Source organism: Plectropomus leopardus, chromosome 4 (genome assembly GCF_026936395.1).
Source record: "Plectropomus leopardus strain MGB_pleo_1.0 chromosome 4, ASM2693639v1, whole genome shotgun sequence".
Taxonomy (NCBI): Eukaryota; Metazoa; Chordata; class Actinopteri; order Perciformes; family Serranidae; genus Plectropomus; species Plectropomus leopardus.
The window spans coordinates 29,927,358-29,953,827 of NC_142179.1; the positions used below are offsets into that span (position 1 = coordinate 29,927,358).

Genomic DNA, 26,470 nt, shown 5'->3' on the forward strand with positions numbered 1-26,470 from the left:
AATGGGGCTCAACAAAGCACAATTGGGAAAAGACATTTTGATGCACTAAAAACAGGGTTAATGCAGGAAGATGCTTGAGTGAAAGCACATTGGGTAGCAGTGGTGACGGCTCCCTTCAAAAAACAATGAAATGAAGTTTAAAAATCACAGGCTGTAGCCGCAGCGGTTTGAGCCTCTGTCTCCGCTCTGATAGCTGAGACCTGAAAGCCAGGATAATGCATAGTCAATTGTTGCTATTTAAATAGCTTCAGAATCCATCTCCCTCAATGCCACATTCAATGTTGAAAATACAAATCAATTATGATAAATAGAGCCATAGTTAAGCCGGTATTGTGCTGTGTAGCTTGTATTAAAGGCTGGATGCCACTCTCTTTTACCTGACACATGCTTGCTTCAGGATTACAGCAGCAGTATGTGCTATATAATGCGCAAATTCTCCATCAAGCCCCATCCCATACATGTTGTTAATCTACTTTCACGTTAAGCTGCAGTTTAGATGACAGGCAGTTGGGTCGGCTTGCTTCAAGGATTTCTTCTGAATACATTCTTTAACAGCAGCCTCAATGATGACTCACCGAAACTAATATATACATTTTAGATGTGCAGTGGTGGATCTTTCTGTAGTCGACATAGGCAGGCGCCTAAGGCACCACCCAAGGTGGGGGCACCAAAATCCCCATTCCTAAGCCCTTAAACAGCCCCAGCAAACTCAAACCGACAACCAAACAGCTCAACAGTTGATGATAAATCTGTCAATAAATGGCAATAATGGTTACAGTTAGCCCTGTCACTGTGTGTATAACTGTCCCAGGCGCAGAGCTCCTTCTCCAGCAGTTGGGGGGGGGGCAAGGCTGAGCTAATCAATACACTGCATGCATGCAGCTCAACAATGGAATGAGATTTTACATGTTTTAAACAGTCAAATTTGCTGTCAAGTTACAATGATTGGACAAAATTGGAATGTTGTGCAGAATTCACAGCCCAATTCATTGCAACTATTTTTTTTCTTATTTCGTTTGATCCTGCAAAGGGCATGACCCAGGGCGGCAAATGCACTAGGTACAGTACTGTAGGTGTGACAGGGTCTATTCCCACATTATTTCTTTTTTAAGGAAGCCACCTGTGACATACTGTTAATTCACTACATCAGTGAAAGGAATAACCAGAAGTCACTCCCAAAATTCATCCCTGGTATAATGGAGCTACTGCAGATAGTCATTAATTGAAATATATCTGATTAATCTTTATGGTTTCTATCAAAAGTTTAATTAGCACGGTGTATGTCTTTTGGGATTTCTATAACTAAACTGCTCCTCTAGTTAGTCTTCCCTTGCATAATAATTATACTGGTCACCGTGAGCGTCTGAGTGCACAGATTGGTATTTGTACTGAGGAAAAAGGTTGCTAGGCAATCCATTGAGATCTAAGAAAAGGTCTGTATGAGATGTGGCGAAGACAGAGAGCTGGCAGTTGCTGGGTAAATTGCAAAGTAGACAATCAAAGTCATATCACACTGAGCTGGGAAGCCGGAACGAGAGGAGCAAGCTGCTGCTGAATGAAGCTGTTTACCTCCTGTCCTCATCGGTGGCAGCAAGTGGTTGATATCAACAGGCGCCGTGAACAATTAAGTACACTCCATAAATTAGTCAGCGATTGATTATTTTATTTTGAAAAAAAGGGGGGAGAGAAAAGCCTAACAGTCATCACAGTCTATTCAGGATATTACATGCTTATATCCGTGACTGACACAGTTAGAAGAGCTTGGGATGTGGCTCTGAGCAAGCTGCTTTGATTTTGACTGGGACAAGTGAAGGAGGTGGCATAATTGGGTTCACACTCTGTGGAGACTGAGTGACTCCCCAACCCCCCCTCCCTCTCCCAAGCATCTGAAAAAAAAGCCACCTATAATAAATAATGGGCTGTTGATGAAACAGCACAAATGTCTTACACCCGACTAAGTTCACCCACTGACATGGCACGACGGGGCAGATTGAATTTAGCTGTCTTTCAACTTAATACACAGGTGTGGCTGTGTGCCCTGCGGAGTGTGGGGGGATTTATGGCTGGGAAGACTGTAGCTGTCATGTCCCTGCAGCAGCAGCACCACCACTGCTCAGCATCTCTGCCAAGGCGCAGTTTACTCTGCCAGCACTGCCCTTGCATCCCAATGAGCTGCATGCAGGAAATGGCTAATGTTACAGCCTCTCATCATGTATCCTGGGATATGAGCTCAATTAACTCAACATAAGCACCGTCAATGGGGATCAAAACAGATACAGGTCTGGTATTCAGCAATGTCCATAATTACAGTTTATATAACAAACCAAGAGCGGCAAAAAGCAGAATCGGACCAGCATGATTGATAGCTGTGATGTTTCTTTGTTTCGCACCTCTCATTTTTGCCTGTAATCCATCTTTTAGTGTCTGTAAGCACCGGCTGGGGCATTAGGGGTGATCTCAGGGGCCAGGAATAAAACCAGAGGATGCTCCATCAATTTTAGCTTGCTACGCTGATTTACATCTCCCTGGCAGAAGGCAATTCATGACTTGTGGAAATCCAGCGCTTTTCCCCTCTTTTTTCCACATGGCTGGGAATCTATCATGGCAGATCTAATCAAGGACTTCAAGAAAGGCTACTAGAAGGATCACTTCGGATCATGTTTAATCAGCGAGCTTGGATATCTAATCAGAAACAAATTAGAATACCGAACCTGGTTAAGTAAGAGGGAGATGTGTCACTGTTAGAGCTGGTATTGATGAGTGACGGTCAGAGGAGCTCCGGCATAAAAAAAAAAGGCTCTTTGTAAATGGCAGGGTTTCACTCGTGAGTAATCTTTTTAGGTTGAACACAAACACCTGGCAGGAGGGAAATCCATTAGAGAGATCTGAGCTGGGTGAAAACCACTCATGTCTCTATAATCAGTATCATTTTAAGCTTTGAAACCAGAGCCCATTTTTTAAGTTCTTTGTGTATTCATGACACATTTCATAACGCAGTCAGAAATTAATTTCAGTGTCACATGTTAACATTATCTAACTGGCTGCATAACAAAGTTATGAAGAAAAGCATTTTGCATATAAAGCAATAAGAAATAAACGTATTCTGCAAGCATATTTACATCACTATTCTTGTAATACAAAAGAGTAATGAAGCACATAACTATTGTTCTTTTACAAATGTGTACCTGCAATTAATACAACACTGTATGCAAGAATAACAATATTTTTTCATTTGAGCTTATGAGCACCCCCCCCCCCCATTATACCATTTTTATTAATTTACTCACTAAATTAATCTACAGCTAATCTCCTGTTTCTCTATTATGTTGACAAGAGTCGCACAATTCATTTAGATCCATCTGAATATACAAAAAGGATCATAAATGAGCAAATGCAGCTGGAAATGATTCTTTTAATTGCTGTTAAGTCTGGCCATTACAGCTATTGCTTTATAATTCTTTAGCACCGTCCCAGGAATACAAGATGTCATGAGGTAGAAATGAGCCTTCCTTAAAGATACTGTTTAATAGTTGTTTTCTCATCCGTCTGTTGGAGTCTTTAGATGCCGGAGCGTGTTGTTTGTGTGTAATGCCGAGGGGCACCGTGTGTACTGCAATGAACTGATTTATTAAATTGTTTGCCTCACAGAAACCACAAATATCCCCATATTACAGGGGAGCTGGAGACTGTTGACTGGTGCATTGGTGCCGCAAAATGATAAATTACATCCAGAGTAAGATCCCTCGCCCGTACACACTGTCTGACACAGGAAACTTTGATTCTCGTACACACATGTACAAACAGGAATCTAAGAGATTTTAATATAATGTCCTGTTAGAACCCAATTATATTCCACAAAAAAAAATAATGGTGAATTTCTACCTTGAATGCACTCATAAATTATTAGCATTTTTTATTGGGATACTATGGGTTGTTTTTTTTTAAGTTCATTCCAATGGATGGAGAAAGCAGAAATCGCCTAATAGTAAAAATGACAATAAATGATTTTACAACAAAAAAAACATGAGTTTATTTATTTTGAGAATGGTTGACTTATATCAATGACTAAAATAATGCTTTATAACATATTGTATGTATATTTTGTATGTTATTTGTCATCACAACTAGAAACATTTTTAGTGATTCCAGAAAACAGTGTGTTGATGCCTTAAAAGCTGATTGTATAGAATTGAAATCAGAACATTATTTCCCCAATTTAGACAGTATTTCTCCTGTTCATTTCCCAGTGACACTCAATTTATTTATTTTTATTAAATACTTAATGAAAGATAATCATTTTTCGTATGATTTTTTGACAAGTCTAAGTAATATAAAAGTCTCATGTTTACTTTAAACACTGTTTAAACACGTATAATGTATTTTTCCAATATGATTAATAGACTAAAACATGGCTTGTGCTTCCTCCTTGCCTGAAGATCCATGCTTGTTAAAAAAGGGGACGTGGCTCTATACAGTCCACTTTAGATGATGTTGAACACTGTGATTGGCCTCTAGACATCCAGTCAAATAAGTATGTGCATTTTTGGTTGAGTCAAATGACTGTATTCATTGATCTAGACATCCTGTTTAAGCTGTTTAAGTACATTTGCATAAAATACTTTTGCAACCTTTTTCTTATAAGTGACACTGTCAGCGCAAGACTTGTAATGGAGGTATGTTGCTACTGTGACTTAAAGTTTCTAAATTCACCATTAAGAGCATCATTATAGCCATAAACCACTATTTGCCATGTAAAGATACTGTAGAGTAATGGTGTCCTGAGCAGACAAATAAGTCGCGCTATCTTTCTGTGTGTGTGTGTGTGTGTGTGTGTGTGTGTGTGTGTATTCTGAGATTCTCTGTTGTTTGTTCTGGTAGATGGTTCAGCTCCGAATGCATGTTTGTGCATTTGATTCCCTGTGTATGGAGCCCACTGGCTAGCTAATCACTGCTATTCGGCACTGCTTTCACATGGCAGTCACGGGGCGGTTACCACTGACTGTGTCGACAGAGTCGTTGTGAATCGTAATGTCCCACAGTAAGGTCCCTTGCCATTGCTAGCTGTGTTGGTACTGTTAGCTGTTAGGTGCTGTATCAGCCACCTCTGTGTTGAGAACCATGTGTAGACAATACAGGCTCAGACTCTGAATCCTATATATACTCTGAATGTTGCTTACAGCTCCTTTAAAGTAAGGTTGTGAATACTTCCTTCACTAATAAATAACAGATAAAATTGGAAAGAAAAAAAACATGTTTTTCCCCATATGGTCTATTAATTGTGAAATACTGATTTACTTAACACTAGGCAAAAAATAACTGATCATCTCTGTTTAACGAAGCCATCTCTCCAGCTGAATTTAAAAAAAAGATAGAAAAATACGCAGTGCTTTCCAAAAAGAGCTTTGTATAAATGTGGGCGGAAAAAAAAGTGGTGGAACCATATGCTGGTCTTGTTCTACAGTGAATAACAAAGAGACACATCTGTTTTACATGTTTCTGTGCTGCTGATACTGTCAGCCTGTCCCAATTCCACACCACATACTAATTGTCCTGAAATATTGTTTTTGCCGTTAGTATACAAATAGATCAGCATACGTAACTGTCACTAACTGGTTAGGATAAATATGTGTGCAGATGCATGATGAATCAGATGAATCAAACTCCAACTTCAAAAGGCCGCCATAAATCAAACAAACTTGTTTATCCAAGGATTTGATATTTATACTACGATTTCTGGAGCATTCACAAAGCTTTTTCACCACCATCCACACTTTGCTTTTTTTTTCTTTCTAGGCCATGAGGAGCTCCTGCATTGCCTGTGTGCATTGCATTCTATAAAATAGTGTCTATCAACAGCACATTAAAAAAAAAATCAAGTTTTTTTTTTTTTTTTAGATACGATCTTGACTGTTTTGAGTAAACTTCATTTTGACTCTTTTCCAGTGTGAAAACACCACATGATTAGAGGCAGGATGTGTTGTGGATTTGGGACGCAGCTTGTGACTGAGGTTTGGTTTTGGCATCACCCAACCTGGGACCAACATGCACAAACGAGGGATTAAGTGAGATGAAGCATTCATCTTTAAACTGTGATTTGGCTTTGCATTGGTTTGCTCATATCACTGACAGAGTAAATTGTATTAATGACATGCTTGTGTACCTTTCACTGCTGATATACATGTAGTAAACAATTAATTAATAAAGGCCTAATTTACCAAGTAATAATTTCTTCTGCATATGTTATTAGTAAAGACTGTTCAGTGAACTTGTTCCCACTTAAAGACCTGGGTAGTTAGCATGGGCAGGAGCAGTCACCTTATCTCGCCAGACGAATTAAAGAGTGCCATCTACAGAAAAGCAGACTCGACAAGAGATCTCTGGATGTGCAGTGCATAAACACCACAGGAATCAGCATCAAAGATGTTGCTAAATCTCAAGGATTACCACTGTGTGTCCACACCAAACCCAATAAATGTGAAATGCTTTGATGTTTGCTCAGGTGGCTGTTAAAACAATGTGCTCCCCTCATACTGGTTGGTTTTCTCTGCCAGTGTGAAGCTCAAAGTTGACTGTTTAAATGAACTTTTGCACTAAACTTCAATACAAAATCAAATATTCTATTTAGAGTACTTCATGCTGAGGGATGCTGAATGCTCAGTGTGCAGGACTTAGTGGCATCTAGTGGTGAGGTCACAAATTGGAACCAACTGAACGCCTCTCTGCTAACTCCCTTTCAAAGCCTGTCGAGAAATTACAGTGGCCTTCACTTCGATGTAAATATGCAAAAGGCCCCGTTTGGAGCCAATGTTTGGTTTGTCTATTAGCTGCAGTAGAAACTTGGCGGTGCAACATGGTAAGTTCTGTGGAAGAGGACCTGCTATCATGGCTATGTGAGAAGTGGATACAGCATTGGAGGCAGGGCTCCATTCATTCCAAGTTGCAACCTCTGAGGCTGATAAATAAAGCAGATGCAGAACTGCAGAGCAGCATTTCCTCTAATAGCCACTTAAGACTAGCTCCAAAGCAGAGTCAATCCCCTCTTTTCCAAATATGGTCACTCGATGGCAGCGCATGTAGATGCAGCAGCCTGTAGCTCCTCAAATCCTTGCTTTTTTTTGCTATATTTTGCTATTTTTTGACTCTATGGCCCCTTCTGCTGAAGCACTAATCAACATTGGGAAAAGTTGAGTTTGGACTGAATGCAGCAGACCGCAACAGGATCCCCACCAATGTCATACACCAAATAGCCAGTGAGACCAGAGGGGAGAAATCAGACTGAATGCGCCTGAAGAAGAGAGGGAGGAGAGCAAGCATCAGGGCAAGGCTGACCCAAATTGGACCCAGAGCTGTTCCTCTACCAAGCCTTCTTCTGGCTAATGTCTGGTCGCAAGAGAATAAAGTTGATGAGTTGTGATTGAGACTGATTTTAATCAACTCATCTTTCAACTCAGGACGCAGGATCAAGGAAAAATGAAATTTGTGCAAATTTGTTAAAATGATTAATAAATCGACTTTCTACCTACTATCTTCTTCTGACTCAAAAAAAACAAGATGGCAACAGCCAAAATGCCTAACTCCCCACTTTAAAACCGATGTCCACAAACCAAGGGGTGATGTTAAGGTAGCTACATCCATAATTTTATACAGTCGAACTAAACTAGTACGTACACAAGCAGCCCTGAAAATCATCTGGAAAAGGAACATCATTATCTTCAGCACCTATATGAATTATATGTGCTCAGAAGATACTGAACGACTCAAAACACATCCTGAACCCTGAGTTTCAGCTGTTGCCTTGAGGCCAACCGTTTACAATGCTGAACTGATTAAATCGTTATAAAAACTCATTCTTTCCATCCACCATCAAGTTACTACACAGCAATAAGTCATACTGATTTAGGGACCAGAATACTGCAAGCTGAGTGTTTTACTGTCTGAAAAAGGCTAATTTTATGTGGCTGTCTTTATGTGGTTTTATTAATTTAACTTGCCAGAGTTAATCTTTTATTAAGTAGAACTTGAAGCAGCTTAAAGTACAAAACAAATCTCCCTGTTGGATGGTAAAGTATACTTTACCTTATCGTACCAGTCTATGATACATCCCTATGATACATCCCTATCCCAGTGAGGCATGAATCTAAAAACAAAAATCAACTTCTGGGTTTAAAATTGCCTGGCTCTTTCACATCTAGGGGCAAATACCAAAAGTGCACTAGCCTTTCTTTTAACCCCACCTCCTAACTGCTCAGTCTCAAGCTCACTCACACGAATGACAGTAAAAAAAACAACTCTGGTTTTCAAATAAAAAAAAATGTACAACTTTTCGGACATTATTTAAATATGGGCTATTTTAGTGTTCATGCTGAGAAGATGTTGCTCCTTAAACTAAAAAATATTCACAGATTTTACAGACGTGTTTTTTACAATGTAAGTCTATGGGGAGAACTATTTCTGGGCGCCATGGCATAACATGAAGCTTTAATTTCATGGTGGCTTGCTTGCTCCCTAGTTATGAAAGGCCAAGGAAGTACATTAGGAATCATTCAACATATTTAAAAGATTTCACCACTGTCTAAAATAATCATTAGCAAATGTAAACCTAATATAAAAACTTGCCATTACTATTATTAACTATCTGTTCTAGTATTACGGTGTGAATGTTAGTATCTTTATTATGTTATATTTGTCAGATAGGCCACATGAAGTAAAATCTCAATCATCAATGTTGCACTGCATGTGTAATTAATGTAGACATAAGTAGCTTTCATTTATTTCATATTCATTAAGATTACTGTACAGCTGTACTCGCTTAAGCTATGAACTAATGAACAAAAAAACTATGAACATATATTCCATATCTGCCAAAAGACCCTCTAAATCCTACAAACTGGTCCTTTAAGTTAAATGGATGCTTTTTATAGACAAGTTGACACTATGTAGACACATACAGCAGTACATCAGTGTCTTGCAGGGACAGCACTGTACACCAAAAAAGTACATAATAACATTTCACAGCTGTGCATGCCCACACTAAAGAGGCATGAATGGAAAAAAAAGCATTCTCCTCTGTCAGAGGAAGAAAATCTAAATTGTCAGTCCTCTTTGAGAGCTGGCACATTATATTATCTTGTATCTATTAAAAATGTTCCTACACAAGACGCATAGAACCTCTCACACCTGTCAGCTCCAGAGATCACCCACACAATCTCTGCGTTTGTCTGCCCTGAGTAACAGCTCATCAGCTACCAGGCTCTGTGGACATCTACTACACACTAACACACTCACACACACAGATTCACCGCCTCCACTGCCACCCAGACCTATGCACATCCATCATAATTATGCACAGCAGGAATTCAAATAGCTCTTCGTACTTCAGAGCAGAGGAACATTGCACCAATTTTCCTCCACATTATACAGCACAAACAAAACAAGGAACGTAAAAATCTATTTTGGTTACTTTTGTTTACTGACTATGACATTGGAAATGCTTCAGTTAATTCGTGGGAAATAAGAACAAAAATCTATTTGTGCTTCCTGCAGTGGCTTTATCCCCCTTATAAGCATCACATGAAAAAGTTGCTGCACCGAAAATTTGGAATACCCCGAGGCCATATTGAGTTACTATGCAAAGCCATCTCCACCGTCATAACCTGTGTGGGATATGTCACCTTTTCTATGACATTTTTCACTCATCTAAAGAACGGCTGCAAGCTGTGCTCCCCTGCCAGCATGCTATCCACTTTCTCAATTGCATCTGAGACTGAGCTGACCTATGTGCAGTATACATAAATCTCCACCGGTGCCATGCAGGCGTGTGCGGCCTCTCACAGGGTGTATGTTATAGGGGTAAAAGGTAAAAGACAAAGGAGAGACAGATGGAGAAAAGGAGATAGAGGCAGAAACGATGGATCAGCATTGCCGTGCAGAAAAACAGGCTTTGCTCTCTGCACTGAAGCCAGCAAGTCTGTTTTTGTCGAACAATTTCATTTCTTCTAGAATCCATTTACTTAATTATATCCCCTTGAAGTAATATCGTTTGGAATGAAAATGAACAAATGATTTGATTTACAGGCTGTGCAGACCACCATCTCCACTTGTTTAAGGACCCCTTAGGTTTGTGGGCGGCTGTGTGCGTGTGTCCTCTATACATTTTATATGTGTTGTACATGGCCTTGAATAAACAGCAGCATTTAGTGCAGAGGATAACAGGATCAGTGTAGTGTAGACTAAATGCAGCTCTGGAAAATTAAATCAGCTGTTTATGTGCAGAGTTTGGCTACTGTGACTGCAGTTCTGTCTTCAAGTCTTATGGGTGATGCACTTGGTCATGGGGCATCACATACAAAACACCAAGTGATGAGAAAAGATGGGATTATTTTTTTATTAAAGAAGGGATAATTCTCAATCTAATTTACTGCTAATCCATTTTAATATTTCTTTCAGCAAGAGCCCAAGTGTTGCATGCTAGGCTGTAATTACAATATATGTTTGGGGGGGCGCACATCCCATCCAAAATATATTGATAAGAAAATAGAAATGAAAAAACCTGCTACACTACAGCAGGTAACAACTCACCACCGTAAATAATCATTAGCAAATGTGATCATAACCATAAAGAAACTCAACAAATTGCAATTCTTATTATTACTCCTGGCTGGTGTTGTACTGCCCACAATCAATGTCAAACGCTGTACTGCCACTCCATTTCCTGAGTAGAATTAAATATAATTGTTCAGGCTATATCACTTTCAATATATAGTTATAGCTTTTGAAAAGTGTAATATGTCATTTTTAAAAAGTCATTTAAAAAAAGTCAGAGAATAGAACAGTGTTTCTCAGGCAGGAGTCCGGGGACCCAGAGTTTCTGGGGGACCCCAGAAAAATGTGGAATAGTTTATATTCACTATTTAATTCACTACAGAAGTGAGCCTAGTGTGAGTGAGAGTCATAAGAGTTACTATTCTGCATGGTTTCATTTCCTCTCCAGTTATTGACCAAACTGTATTTGAAAACTAGCCTATAGAATTCTGGTCTTTATCAAATCTAACAATAAATATCTTTTCAGATGGAAGTTGCTGAAGCAAAATCTTATCAGATGGGGTTGGTGACCTATGTGTATCAATTAAAGGGTCCTTGACATAAAAAAAGGTTAAGAACAACTGGTATAATATATTATAACTAGAATTACTGCTTCACGGTTGTATGCCTCCACCCACCAGTCAAGTTGCACTTATAGTTTACATCAATGTCTGTAAAAAACATGGATGCATCACACACATCTTTCCCCTGGCAGTACAGAAGATCCCTACAATCAGCACAGTTTCAAGGTGGGCACCCGAGATTAGTGTCACCAGTTCAGTATCTGACCAAATGTCTCCCCTTCTGTTCCTGAGTTATGATGTTGAGTAACGGCCAGAAAAGTCTTTTGCAGAAACATTATATGTCCTTTCAGTAGTAAAATGTCATTACTTTATCATTTTAGCATATCAGACACTTGTGTGAAATTCTGTCATGATTTGAATTTTTGAGTTATGGCCAAAATCATGTCATGTAAGGTCACAGTAACCTTGACCTTTGACTGTCGTCCACCAGCTTTCACCCTTAAGTCCAAGTGGATTGTGGGTCAATTTAAAAAAAATAATAATAATAATACTCAATTGGTTCTTGAGATATCCAGTTCATTAGAATGAGAGAGCCACAAGTTCACAATGACCTTTGACTTTCAAATGTGAATAATTTATTGTTGCATCCAAGTGGACGTTTGTGCCAAATCTGATTAAATTCCCTAAAGGAGTTCTTGAACTTTTGCATTCATAAGGATGAGACAGAAAAATACATAATGCCTCCAGCCACAACTATTACCAGCACAGACACAAAATGTCACAGTGTAGTATGTCATTTAAAAAAATTATAGTATAGTATGATATTTAAAGAAGTCACATAAAAAAGTCACAATATAGTTTGTCATGAAAATGTCATAGAAAGTTAGTGTGCGCACTTCTCCTCTGCAGCCCTCAGTCATATTGTGTCTCCCTAAATTGGCACACAGTTGTCAAAACTTTGAGAACCCTTATGTAAGACTTTTGTTTTAAAATGCTATAAAATGGTCAGGTTAGCTGGTGAGCCTCTAAAATATCCTTTTGGGAGTTGGGGGAATCCCCAGGACCCCCCTAGAGGGTCGGCTCGGGTCGGGTCGCAGTGGGTAGGTTAAATAGGTGATTACGGCACTGCAAGAGACACAAGATTTAATTATCAAGAACCTGACGGTTTCCGTGTAGGCCAAGTCATTTGCTTTTATATGTTGCAGTAAGTCTATTTATAGTAAAGAGAAATGCGCACTTGATGTCACCTTAGGGACAGGGAAGGAAGGAAAGATGAGAATCGTAAACGCGCATCACAAATCATAAAGTTTTAACTCCTTGAAAGTGGAAGGTTGGTAGAAACTCGTGGGAGATTAAGTGAGATTAAAAATGCTTAATACCTGGCAGCTCATCATTGGGCAGCTTTCCATGAAGCGGTGACACGAAAGGTGACTTTGACACAAAGAGTAGAGCTGTGGCTGACACCCTGTCATGTAGGAGCAGGGCTTTTTTCCCCCATTTTCAGTGCAATCGCATCTATAGGCTGCAACGGCTGTGGTCATTGGGCTATTGTTGGAAACGTGGATCTTAAAAATCTACGTAGATATATGATCTGGTTAATGAAAACTGCTGTGTCCACAACCTGTGATGCAATCTCTCTGACTTGAAAGGTACTGCAAGTTCAGTACATCTTTTAGGCATCTTTTATTAACACCAGTGGAGTTTTCTAACTTAAAATTGTATTTATGAAAGCAGCAATCTTCCCATGTGAACCCAACCATCTTTTATTTTTGACTTCTTTTATAAATACCCATTGAAACCGATAATACTGGCTATACATTAGAAGTGTCACTGATCACGGTGGGTTGCACAGTACCTCCACACTGTAAATGTTGGCTCTATATCTTTAAGTTTCATTGACTCGGGCACAGCCAGTCCATGTTCAATTTCCCCACCCCACAGTAATGTTCTCCTGAATTAAATTGGTTTGTGAAACTGAGAATATAGGAAACCATTTTGGAGAGATAAAATTATTTTGGTACAGTGAGAGCAAAGCGTATATCCTCTTCTAAGTGGTTTCAAGGCTACGAAAATCAATAGCTCTCTAGTTGCATTTCTGCCAAGTTGATGGAGGTGGTTGAGTACAGGTGCAAAGATAGATCAAGTTGGAAATCAATCAAATCCGAAACATTCCATTTGAAAGGCGAGAAATGTAGGGCACTGAAGTGAGCAGGAGTCAATTTTGGAACTCTAAAGGTTCAGTCATGTTGGAAAAGCATACAGCACCTTGTCTGGGAGGATATGGAGGTTAGTTTTACACTGTCACTGCAGAATTACTTAAAAATGCAATCTTGTTACCCTCTTGTTTCGTGAAAACAAAATGATCCGTTTTCTAATCTCTGGATTACTGTCCTGTAGAAAATGTGAAATTAAAGCAATTTTAAGACAATAATACATTTAATCTACCTTAATCTACTTAACTGGTGGGGTAGGTATTACAGTGCTTGAGTATGTAATTTAACATCCCCAGCACTTAAACTGTCTCAAGTGGAAATAGAGGAGTGTTTCCCTTTTTTTTTCAGCCTCAAGTGACAAGACTGATTCTTTTTCTCTCTAGTTGTTTCCCTTTGTTTTGATGTATTTCAGACAAGAATAATGCCATACACTGTGCTGATTTCTTTTACCACTGGATGTGACCTTTTGGTGGGTTGAGAGAAAGACCAACACTTACCTGTGAAATGTCACAATACTATCCTGATGTCTTTGTAATTGTATTTTTTTCTAGGAGGAAAAAATGAAGAAATAAAAAAAGAGTAGTGTGGCGAGCACAGAGGTGGTAACTTAAAACAAACTTAGAATGTATATTTAAAAAACTACAGTTTTGGCTTTACATCCTTTAGTTTAAGCAACAAAAGCATGTGGTTAAGTTAATGAAAAAACATCATGGTTTAGCTCAAAATAAATGTAATTGTCACTGCTGTAATTTATTGTCATACTTCATGTAACATATTGTAGGTCACAAGCATAGTTTGCTTCACAAACTAGCACACTATGTTGTTATGAAAATACCTCAAATGACTTTTGGTTTTACACGAGACACAAACGGTGGTCTCCTGAATAAAGTCCAGAATTTGTTTTATCCACCTGCCCTATAGCAGCCTTTCTTACTCTTCAGACAGTTGCTTGAAGCATAAAAAATAACGCCACCCGGTGCATCTCTTACCGCTTCTAAAGGATGCTTCAGTGCAAGGGTGTTTCGAGGATTTGAGCACATTGGAGGTTTTGCCCGGACCTCTGTAAGGGAATTTTTTTTTTTTAATAAACGAGCTCTATTTTTATGCATTTTTATTCTCTCTGGCTCCTTATTTGTCTTTTTTTATTATTCTTTCTAGAATAATTAGAAATTCTAATGTGAAAAATATAAGTAATTGTTAATATTAAGTATTGAGCAAAAACAGAATACTCTACAACTGCTATCATTAAAAATGAAATGACAAGAGCTGAAAATTAGTTAAATGTATCAATTTATATGTTAACAGTGGTGGAAGGCAACTTAGTACATTTGTTCAAATACAAGTATTAATGGAAAGACAGGTTATTAGATCCAGGGTTTTTTATTATTATTAGGCCTCATCCTACTTTTGAAACATACATAAAGCCTACATATTAAGATTTGGGGCTCGTTATAAAACATTTCGGGCTAAAGCCTCGAACGCCAAGGCCTAACAATGCCACTGCCTCAGTACCTCAGTATCTGATGCCAAGGGCCACTGACCAAACACTGGTATTTGGGAGTGAGACCGGCTTAACAAGACACTTTCTGTCAATACACAGTTGCTTTGATAAATTATGCCAAAATTACATTCAGCATTAAACATTTTCTTTTTTTGTTCTTCTACTCTCTTCTACGCTCTTCTACTTAGACCTGACAGGTCATGAAAGTTCAATATTTCAGTCACATTCATGTAATCATGAAGGAAGGAAGCAGAAAGCATAAATTCTGTGTGTGGATCTCAGTGCACACTTCTTTGTTTTACAAGACTGTGAAAACCTTTAAACACCAGCAACAAAAGACTTTCAGTCCTCTGTTAGGTTCTCATGAGTGGATTCACATAAATTCTTTTGAGATACTTCAGAGGATGTCATTAAAAAATACATATATAATATTTTTTTTAATAGGCCTACAAGTGTAATTTTGCCATTCATATTGAAGCCAATTCTGACATAAACATACCACCATAAAACGACCAAAATTTAAAAAAAACGCTGCACAACAGTATTGAACTTTTAACTTCTTTGTGGTGCAGATACATCATAAAGAAACAGTGTCATTAGCCATACCATAGTAAATGGACATCTGACAGTCAGGTTTGCTACAAAAGTAACTTCAATCAAATCTTTAAGCTCTGATATTATTGTGTTATCAAGCACTTCAAATTAACATATCCCCTGCTGGTTGTCATTGGGGAGACACAAAATAAAAGGAGATGAACTCTGAGAAAAAGCAACATTCAAAATTATGCTGCAATATCACAGAATGGCTGCAGTCGAATAGTCCTTTTTGCTTCGGGAGATTTCTAACTGAGTGAAATGACCTGTAAGTATCTGAGCAGCTGCCACAATAAGAGCTGTTCAAATCCTCCTAATATCAAGGAAAGGTGCTTTAGTGCTTCCTTTATAATCTCCTTTATCACGGGATACACTAGACCATCCTGTACCATAGGGAAAGAGGAAATTCTCCCACAATCCTTCGCGGCAGCAACATTTAAAGCGACACACCATAGTGGCTGTCCTTTGGGGAATCAATTATTTTATTACAAAAATGATCCACAGTCCGTATGAGTTTAACATCTTCAAAACACAATAATGTCAACTAGTAAGGTGTTTACTTAGCTGGTTCTTATGCTGCTACATGCACAGACTTATGATCAGATCTTTGCCTTAAATGTACACATTTTTAAAAACATTATTGCTTTTCATATGCTCATTTTTGTTATATTTTATTATGTCTTATATATATTTAATATTTACTATTTGATGTTTTCTGTAATGGAGCCTCTGTAACCGAAGTGACCTCTGCCTCGATCTGAATTTTTTTGATGTGACTTAAGTGGTTAAAATGGTACATACAGATTCAACAAAGTCTACCCATGACACAAACTATCGAACTAAATCGAGGCCTCAGCTGCTGTGATCAGCGAGCCAAAATTACTATTTTTGTCATGGAGTCTGGTGGCTTTGACGAGAGCATAGATGGAGAACTGAGGCCATTAACAGCTTCCCTGTCAGAACGGGCTGTCTGACAGAAAGGTAGAACAGTGAAATACTCACGATATAGTGTACACCTAAGATGATATTGATTTTTTTTTTAAGACGGACTTTTTTAAGGTGGCTAAAAGACATTTTGTTGCTCCCCCCATCTATAGCAGTACATGGCTTAGCTTCCGTGTCAGCACACCTGCCACATCCCTAAAGTGGGGGAGTGCTGACTGCTAACTACTACACTGACTATAGATAAGTACCACATACAACCCCACTTCAAAAGATCTGAAACTATCCTTTCAAGATAAACAGTTGGCCTAAAAACAGGAAGTAAATATTCAGCCTAGAAGTGCTGTTTAAAATGTGTATGACTCAAGCTGTGTGGAAGGCTGTCTTAAACTTTAGAAAATACTGGAAGAAGCCTGACAGTGTTTTGTGACTGTGCCCTCAGGTCTGTGCCAGATGTCAGGTTGCACCACTTAGCTCCCGAGGTCAGAGAAATTGAGCAGGTATGTACATGACAAGTACGAATAGCTGTTTGTGTGAGTAGCCATAATTGCGCCGATAGGAACCATTACCTGTCCTTCCCAGGTGAGATTATCAAGTCAATGGTCTTGAACTAATGACCAGAACATTGAGCCCAGACCTCCGCGAGCTGCTCAGTGCCTGAGTGGCAGAGAGGAAATCTGTCTGAGAGGAAGCACCAATCAGCCTCTTCTACAGTCACTGGTAGGAAACTTCTGGACAAATGAATGACGTTTTGTAAGAGCAATAAGTGAAGAGTCAGTCCCTCCCTGGTCACAAGAATAATGATTCACAGCTCTACCGTGACTTATTCAATTAAATATTGCTGTGGAAAGATTTTCTCAGATATTGTCATAGGTGCTAGTTTATTTCCCTAAAATGTTTCTGCTTTCTAAAAGTTTAAGCAGAAACAATAATCCATAAATCAAATGTTGATAAGAAGGAATGAGGCTATGTATATGTGAAACAGATAGAGAGAATTTTCACCTGAAAAATTCCCCTTTGGCTCTATGAAACACTTTTGCATCTGAAGTTAATTGTTTTGGTTATACAGACCGCAACTGTACTGTTTTTTGTTCAGTCTTAAAGCAAAAAGTTCCCAAAATCAACTGTACACTACTACTTGCCCAGCACCAAGCAACAGGTTAGCAAAGTTAACAATTAGCTGAGGAATATAGTGGTGCATTTAGCAGTTAAAGAGCCAGATATTCACCTCAGAAGTTGGTGGAGACCAAAACAGAGAGAACATTGGATATTCACCCAGGTCAACTAAAACATGACTTCAAATAAATGCTAATGTCGCTCTATGTTTGATGTATGAGTAGACAACTGTTTGCTAACATGGTGGTCATATCAAGTTTATAATATGACAACATGCTAATGTTATGTCTCCATCTTTTTATATGCACTGTCCTTTAACTAAGAAAAAAAGTTAAACCTGTTATATAATAAAGTACAGTAGGTTTACTTAGATACCATCTTTCTGTCATTCCCTGCCTCATCTGATGCAGATTTGAGAAATGTGCAGGCACACCTCTATCAGTTTGTCTCGACATCTCTCCTGGCATTTGAAAAAGGAGAGAGATAGAGCAATGTGTTGAGTTGTCATTTGGGTTGGTTGTAACACTTTCTGAAAGGTGTTACAACCATCCGCACTCCTGTCAGCTATTGTTCATCTAACTTTAGCAGCATGCTGGTTTGAAATAAGCAAAGATGAAATCCCTCAAATTTTACCAAAGATACGACTCTCTAATATTATTTAAGACACATAATTCTAACTTCATCAGTACCAATCTAAACATAGACTTGGTCCCAAAAATTACTTCATGCCTGGAAATCTGTGTTTTGGCTGTAAATTTGCACATTTATTCACACAGCTATGACACTTTTACATGCAAGGTCAGGAAGGAAGTGATCAAACATGAAATTAATAACTCTTAAATCAACCCTTCTCGGTAAAGAAGTGCTGCTATAACCATCCCCAGTCTCCCTACGAGCTAATAAACAGGATGCAAGGCTTGTAGTTTTCCACATTCATGGACTGTCCATCAGTAGCCTAACACTTTTTTTGGCATGTACGCAGCTTTTCAGAAACACAGAAGGCTGGTGTTAAAGGAGAACTTCAACCGAAAAATGATCATTTGTTTAACAAAAACTGACCATGTGTTACCTAGATTTCATGAAGAAAACTGTTTCAAAATTTCAGAACCAAACAAAAGGCAAAAATTCTTTAGGAATTGACGTATACAGGGACCACTTTTAACAACAGCAAGTCTATATCATTACATTAATTTGCAAACTCTAACACAGCTTGTGCAGTTGTCTCAAGCATTTTTGCTAAAACATTACGATTTAATATACGTCTGCACAAACATGCGTGCACCTGGGTTTGAACTCTGCTCACGTGGTGCTCATTGGCATGCACGTGTACATACACAAAACTCTGAGCACTCCTCATAGGCCAAAGTGTTTTCCATTGTAACTTTTTAGTCAAAATGCTTGTATTTGGGAAGTACTGAGCATACAGCTGGAGAAATGAGACTTGGAATTTACTGAATGAGTTGTGTGAGAGTTTGTTAACAAATGTTTTGATATAGCTTCTTTTGGGCTGTTAAATTTGCTCCGAACAACTTTAATTGATGAAGAATGTTTGACTTTTTTGGATTCATTGTGGAGGCATGCAGGAAAAACAATGTTTTCTTCACAAATTCAAGGTAACACACGGTGAGTAACTGGAATACAGATGGTCATTTTGAGAGTGAACTATTCTTTTAGGGGTTGCCACTGGACTGTTATTCAAACTACTTTTACACAGAGACAATATTAAAAATCATGAGTGTTTTCCTTGAAGAAAATATTCAGTTTTTGTCTTTAAGACACCCTTTGTTAGAATATCCTTAAATGCCATCATGCACGTGGAAAGTAACTTTTTTGCGTCTAAACAAAGCCATCATCCCAGCTGCCTGGTACCATGTTGGAGTCCTAGACGTGATTAGATGGATGATAAGAATGATACAAAAGAGCCGCTTTTGTATCGGGTAGGGCTTTAATAGCACCACATCTGCTCACCTCAAAATAAGAGCGAACCATAATCTCACACCTGCTGTTGGATTTCGCTCAGCTGCACCGACAGATAAATCTCGTGGACTGGCACACAAATGCGCACACACAGACACTCACACACACCCAGACTGTCAGTGTGAATCCGAACGTCTGAGGCCAAACATCTGGAACTAATGCTCAAGGAGAGTCTCGCTGATTTTATTGAATTATTCTCCTTCCGAGAAGAACTCTATTTGGTCGACACTTTAGAGAGGGGGAAAGTCAACTCGACATCTGCAGTGCATCGCCCGGAGCAGCAGTACATGAAGTGTAGCTGTCCTGTTTTTCAGGACTAAAATTAATATCATGTTTCCAAGGCAATCCTGTTAGCACTGTCTAATCCAACTCAGATTGGCGGACTTGAAGACTGGTCTCAGAGGCAGTTTGAGGATTACCCAGCTTGAGTTTCATAGACACCACACTTGCTGGTTGCTATGTTTCGGCCAGACCTGAGGATGGCATATTCAGAGAGGAAAACCAGGCTGCTCTTGTGCACTATTCAATGTTTTCTTTCAAAAAGTAATTTACCAAAATTCTCACAAATTTCACATAACCATGAGCCTTTGATTTGTGAATAACCCACATATTTGGGAAGGCTGTAACACGAGACAAATGCGTTTACTATACCAGGGTATTCAGAAGTCTTGATGGTATGATTTTCAGTACCAATAAAATTACAAGATGTTCCACTCTGAGGTGAGTTGACAGAAACCACAACTTCTGAGTGGTGGGGAAAACATTACAGGACTGTAAACGGTCGGCCAGACACAGCAGGAAGAGACTGCGTGAAAAACAGCATATTTTCATATGTTGACCAAACCAGAGTTGGTGGTTGTTGAAACAACTAACCAACTAACTAAACGACTAACGAAACTAGCCTAGACGGTTTTGGTGAGTTTTATTTTGTTTCTGTTAAGTTTGAATGATGAGTTTACAAAGGTCACATTAGTTAGATTAAAGAGAGAAACTTCAATTCAGAAGGTTTATGGTTGTATTCCTCTGTTAAATAAGGACATAAAGTGTAAGAATTTCAACTTTTTTGTCATTTTGTGGGTTCCTATTGTTCATTTATTAAAGCCACAATGCTAAGAGACCTTCCATCAGGGGCGGGCAGGTGTAAGCGCTGCACATTAATACCATCATTTACCATGCTGCCTGGTGAAATATATGAAAGGTATAAAAGTATTAAAAAAAATAGATACCACCCAAGTCTATCAATGACAGGAGTAAAGAAGGTAGCAATCTCTGTAAGGAGGTAGGGTGGTAGATGGGTCACAAAAAACAAGACTTTCTCAAGGAGACTGGTATTCAGAACCGTGTGCATTTACTATGATTCATTTTAAGATACATCAACCTAATGTTTGTTTTCATAAACCTAACCTTCATAATTTTATGTTAAGTACTTATAAATATTCGTGGGGTGCTAATTCATAGGAAATCAGGGTTGTAAGAGGATATGTCGGGAAAAACGTCAATCTATGAGAAAAAGCAAAACAACTCTGGTCAGTGACATTTTCATACTGAAGTCTTTGTTGTTTACACCACACACATTAAGGGCTAAATGATGAAATAATGACGAGCAACAACAGCAACTGAGAACTCAATACAGCACAAGCAGCATGTGCCATTCAATTGTAGTCATCACTCTGGGGGCTCACAGTCTCACATGGCTTCTGAAGGCTGTCAGTGTTTGATATTTGCTGGTATATGTACATCTGTTCCTCATGTCTGTGTGGATATAAGAAGTTTTTGTGCTGCAGCTGGAGTTTCACTTTTCGGCTCTGCCAACATCTCTTTCTGTCTAGCTTTCTGTTGTCCGTTCCACTGCCCAGAGGGGGAACAGTAAGTCTTTCAGACAACAGTCTGTATCGTGTCCGAGGCTTAGGTTGACGCAAAATGAAAAAAGTTGGTCCTCAAGCACTGCTGAACATAGCAACTTTAGGTTAAGTCATTATAGGTAAAACGCAGCAGATAAATTACTTCTCCCTCATCCACTTACACAGCATTCATCAGAGAGGAGAATACATTAAAGCTAATTGAGCATTTTTGCCATTTGGGCTGTATTAATTGAAAAGCCATCACTGCCAGCCATGCACCAAATGACCACATTAACTGTCAACATTATGTTTGACATCCCACTAGATGAAGTAGTGCTTGGGGAGCTCTCAGTGAGCTCTTAGAAACACCAGACGAGAGAGAGAGAGGAGCCATGCTAAGCTTGTGTGTAGGTGGTCGGGCCTAAAGTCAAAGAACAAATTGCCGTCTCTTTGCGTCACTGGCGCTAATCACCGATGGATGGATTTGCCGTGTCATCCAGGATTTGTGTCTGCTGAGATGAAACAGTACAAACTTTTCATGGTGTGTTGTAAGTTCACGCGGAGAGGAAACAGAAAATAGAAAACGAGCCCCGCAGTCTATTTAGAGACGAGCGCTTACAAGCTGTTTTCCCCCATTTGCACCTCATTTCTGTTCGCAGCGCATCTATCATGTCATATCTTTTGCCTGCAAGATATTTTCACCCTCGTTGCTCCTTGGGTCTCACCCTGTTTGAGTATCTGAGCCTGTGTTTCAGAGTGGGTAGCCTGGGGAATAAAATGCAGATTCCTGTCTCCTTTGGTACTCAGTGCACTGCACTCAGTCATGCTCAGCCCCGTGCAGTGTACTGCTTGTAAGATGACAACAGTGCTTAATTTTAACATAAAGGTATATGCCAGATCCCTCTAGATATTCTCTGACTTGTGTATTTGCTCAAGTATTATGTGGCATTCAGCTATGTCAAGTTCACGGCAGACAAAAAAGCTGAAGCATTACATTTAAAATTGCTTAGCTTTTGTGAAAAGCTTAAAAAACAAATCAAGAGGAATAAGCACCCAGAGCTATTTTGCTCACATAGACGTTGACAAGCACACAAGGCTTTCTGAATGAAATGCAAATTCTTGTCAGTCAGCTACATACAACAGTTACATACTGGATGTAATCATAATGTTGTAATAAACATGAATTTTGTGATTTTATGCCTCCCTGAACAAGTCAAGTTTCAGTTACAGTTTACATCCATGTTTGTCCATTCTCATGACAGTGGACATGCTTCACACACACACACACACTTAACAAAGGCACACACAAGAGCCATAAAATCAGCACACTTCCAAGATGAACACCCAAGATTACTGCCACCAATTCAGTATCCGACCAAATGTCTCGCCTTCTGTTCATCAGCTTTGACTTTCAAAAATGGCCTGAAAAGTGTTTTTGCGAAACATTATGATGTCACAGTGAAGTTGACATCTGATTTTTGGGATAGAAAATGTCATCAATTTTATCCTAACAGACATTTGTGTGAAATTTTGTTATAATTAGCATAAATGCAAGAGTTATGGCCTGAAACATTTTTCATGGGATCACAATGACCTTGACCTTTCAACACCATAATGGAATTGGTTCATCCTTGAGTCCAAGTAGAATTTGAGTGAATGCCCTCAAGGGCTCCTTGAGATATTGCCTCACGAGAAGGTCACAGTTGACATGACGTTTGACTCTGACTCTGACTCTGACAAAATCCAATGAATTCATTGTTGCAATCAAGTCAGCAATCTGGGGGAAAAGGAAGAAATTCTTGAGGAGTTCTTGAGATACTGCAAGCACAAGAATGACACAGATGCAAAGTCAAGGTGACTATGACCTTTGACCACCAAAATATAATAGGCTCTTTGTTTATCCAGATGGGCGTTCTTGCCAACTCTGAAGAAATTCTGTGTTTTTAAGATACTGTGCTCACGAGAATGAGACAGACAGACAACCCAAATACATAATACATCATTTTTCTGAATAATTAAGCCCAAATAATAAGAAATACAATAGACTGAGGTTCACCCTGTAACTTTAGTGTTTTTGGGGTTTGTAATAAGACAGTATTACCACACCTATCCTTAGTTATATAAAATATAAGCAACTGAAACGGCAAAACACAGATCATATATTCATATAATATATTATGAATTAGCCTTATATTCATACTGCAGCATGTGTTACCCTGTGTGACTCTCTCCCTAGTGTGAAAAGACGTTGTCCTTAATCTCCCCTCGAGGACATTCCTGAAGCTTTCAAATTTCTCCAAGGATACTTTAATCTGAATATGCCTTAGAGACATGAGCCTCTGATGAGACTCTACTGAGCCTTATTTTCATGTAGGCATGTTGGCGAATGGTAACCAGTAGAGACAGACGGCGCTAGTATGGGGAATGAAAGTGCAGGGTGCACAGTGGTGGTGCATTTTTATCATTTTTGTGGATGAATGCCAGGATGCACATGGAAACAGGTGGGGAAGTGAGGGACTGGGGGAAAAAAGCATGGTAGGCTTTTTAAAAGTCAAAATCCCTTTGACACACTGACAGCTTAGAAACGGGGTGGAAAGTACAGTGGAACGTCTCCCAAGAGGAAACTTGACTGAAGTTATGATGTCTCCATTTAAACTCAGTGATTCTGGGCACTTCAAAAGTAACAGCATTCACCATGTTTTGGTTCGCAGTTGTTAATCACACCATGGTGAAATACTTCTGAAAGAATAAGTATTTTGCAGCCTGTTTTTCAATGAATTAATCATCAATGAAACATAATGTGTAAGGGGTTGCATGTAATGACCAAACCACAGAGGATTAACACCCAATCCAGCGGTTCCTGTCAGAGCTCTACAGCGCATTTTAAGTCACCGGAAGAAAATGTTGGCTTTTTGCATTCTGTAAACCACAGGCATGTTATATTTGTATGTTTCATGCATATCACATAAACGTTTCAAAAGTGATGTAGCAGGTGAGCTGAATTTAGTGATGGGTGGTGTGTCTGCCAAGCTGCAGGACAATAAAGACCAGTGTTCAGAACCAAAAAACAACAAAACCAGTTGTTATTTAGCAAGTTACCCATGTGTTTCCAGTAGCTTTTAAGGCACCACAAGTGGGTGTTTTGTAGCAACCTGTTTTTCTAGTGGGGAAAGTGCTACAAAAAGTTGCTTTTAGAGACATTGCTGCCTTGCCTGCTTGGATAGTGTCACTGCCAAAATATGATCTTTCCTGACTATAATCAAGTGGTTCTTAATCTAACTACGTTAACCATGGCAGTGTTAAAACGTACCTGCTACATAATAATATGAAAATGTAAAGCATCTGTCGTTTGCAGAAATGCAAAATGCCAATAACTTTTCTGCTGACTCGGTGAGCATTTTACCATTTTTGAGCTCAACAAAACAAAAAACTGATAAACTGATGCTAACTTTGCAGCACTAAACAGCAGACAAAGTGAGAAGCTAGTTGGTGAATATAGCAGAGTATTTAACAGCTTAAAAGCCTAAAACACCTCAGTGCTTTAATTTTAAATGACCAATCATCTTATTTGACTAGATAATCCCAACCAATAACCGATGATTAGCTACTTTACTGATCATGATCACCTCTGACGATTAGAGGTAAATATGATGCTAAAAAGGTTCATTTACGTGATATGATGTATATTTTAATGCCAGATGAAGCCGTAGAATAGAAAACATGAAGATGCCATCAGGGGCTAATAGACCTGCTCAAATCCTCAGAAACACAGAGGTCCACAGACAATTTTCCAACAGCCAGATTGTAATCCTATTATATCAGGCACTCTGCTCAGACAAATGAAATCATCTGCTGCAACTGGAGGGAGGCCAAGTTTACATAAATAAATTAAGAAACAGATTCACTTCCACCCCCTTCAGTGATTGCACCTGGATTCCCTAAACAGAAAAACAGCATAATTTCACTGATAAGGGCCTCTAAATAAATTGCACTCAAACTTTATTTGATTCAAATGGGTCTTCATGTTTTTGCTCCGTAAAATATGCAATGCATTGGTCAATGTAGTGTGCATAATTTTTTTTTTCTTCAAAGTAAATACACAGAGAGTTAGAAAGCTGTTTAACCCATAGTGTTAATCTGTTAATTGTGAGCGTAAATGACTCTAGTAGTGTCATTGGTGAGACCTTTAATGCAACATTACTTTCACATAGATGGTAGTAAACAGACTAGAAAATGGCCTCTCACATCATTTAAATCAGTGATTCTCAACCAGGCGTATTTGTGCCTTAGGGGCTACGTGGAAAAATTATGGAGTAGTCTGATTTAAAAAATGGATAAGTCGCTGGTTGAAATAGTGGAAAGTAATGGATAACTGGTTGAAACAGATAGGGGAGACTGGGGTCGGTTGGCACATTTTTTTTTTTGCATAATATGTTGAATTATGTTGTGAATTACATTCTAACCAGCAACAAATAAAAGATTATGGTCTCAGCTATAAATGTTTTCATGTAATATGCGCAATTTTTTTCTAAAATTAGGATGAATTAGGATTTGCTATTTTCTGATAAAATTATCAGAAAATAGCAAAAGCAACCAATATAGATTTGAAAATTTAATTTAAACAGGAACCAGAAAGCATGAATAATTAATATAAAATCTGCCCATTCTTAAAACTAAACATTTTTAAGAAATTCACTAGAAGGAATGTCTAATGACTTTTACTACTGACTATACATTGTAACAATAATTCACAAAAAATATAAACATTGTTTTTAATCTTTCTAAATACTTTTTAAACTCTAAATACAGTTATTTTTACAACTAACACACCCTGCTCACATTTGACACAACTTTGTGGTGAATTCAACTTTATGTTAACCAGCTGCCATCTCTCATCATAGACTTTTTAATCTTATATCAAAATGTAGCTGATTCCTATGTCTATTATCTACAAGTAAAACATTTCCAATATCTCTTTCTAGCACCGTTTTCTAAACAATCTTTTTTTACTTTTGATTGTATAAAACTGAAATAATACCCTCACCAAAACAGACTTTGATGTATTTTAACATGGCAGAATAGTGGTGTAGAAAGAAAATGTATTGTCATTGTATTTTTGTGTCTGTGAACATCAAAGGAGCAAAAAAATGGATATATGCCAACTATTTAAAATATATGGTT

At 38.6% G+C, this 26,470-nt stretch overlaps 1 long non-coding RNA gene across 1 annotated transcript in view; it reads right to left on the reverse strand.

The window, feature by feature from the left end:
• The window catches only part of LOC148189800 (uncharacterized), a 105,622-nt gene that overhangs the window by 60,630 nt on the left and 18,522 nt on the right, over nucleotides 1–26,470 (reverse strand). The gene's annotated exons all lie outside the window — the stretch shown is intronic.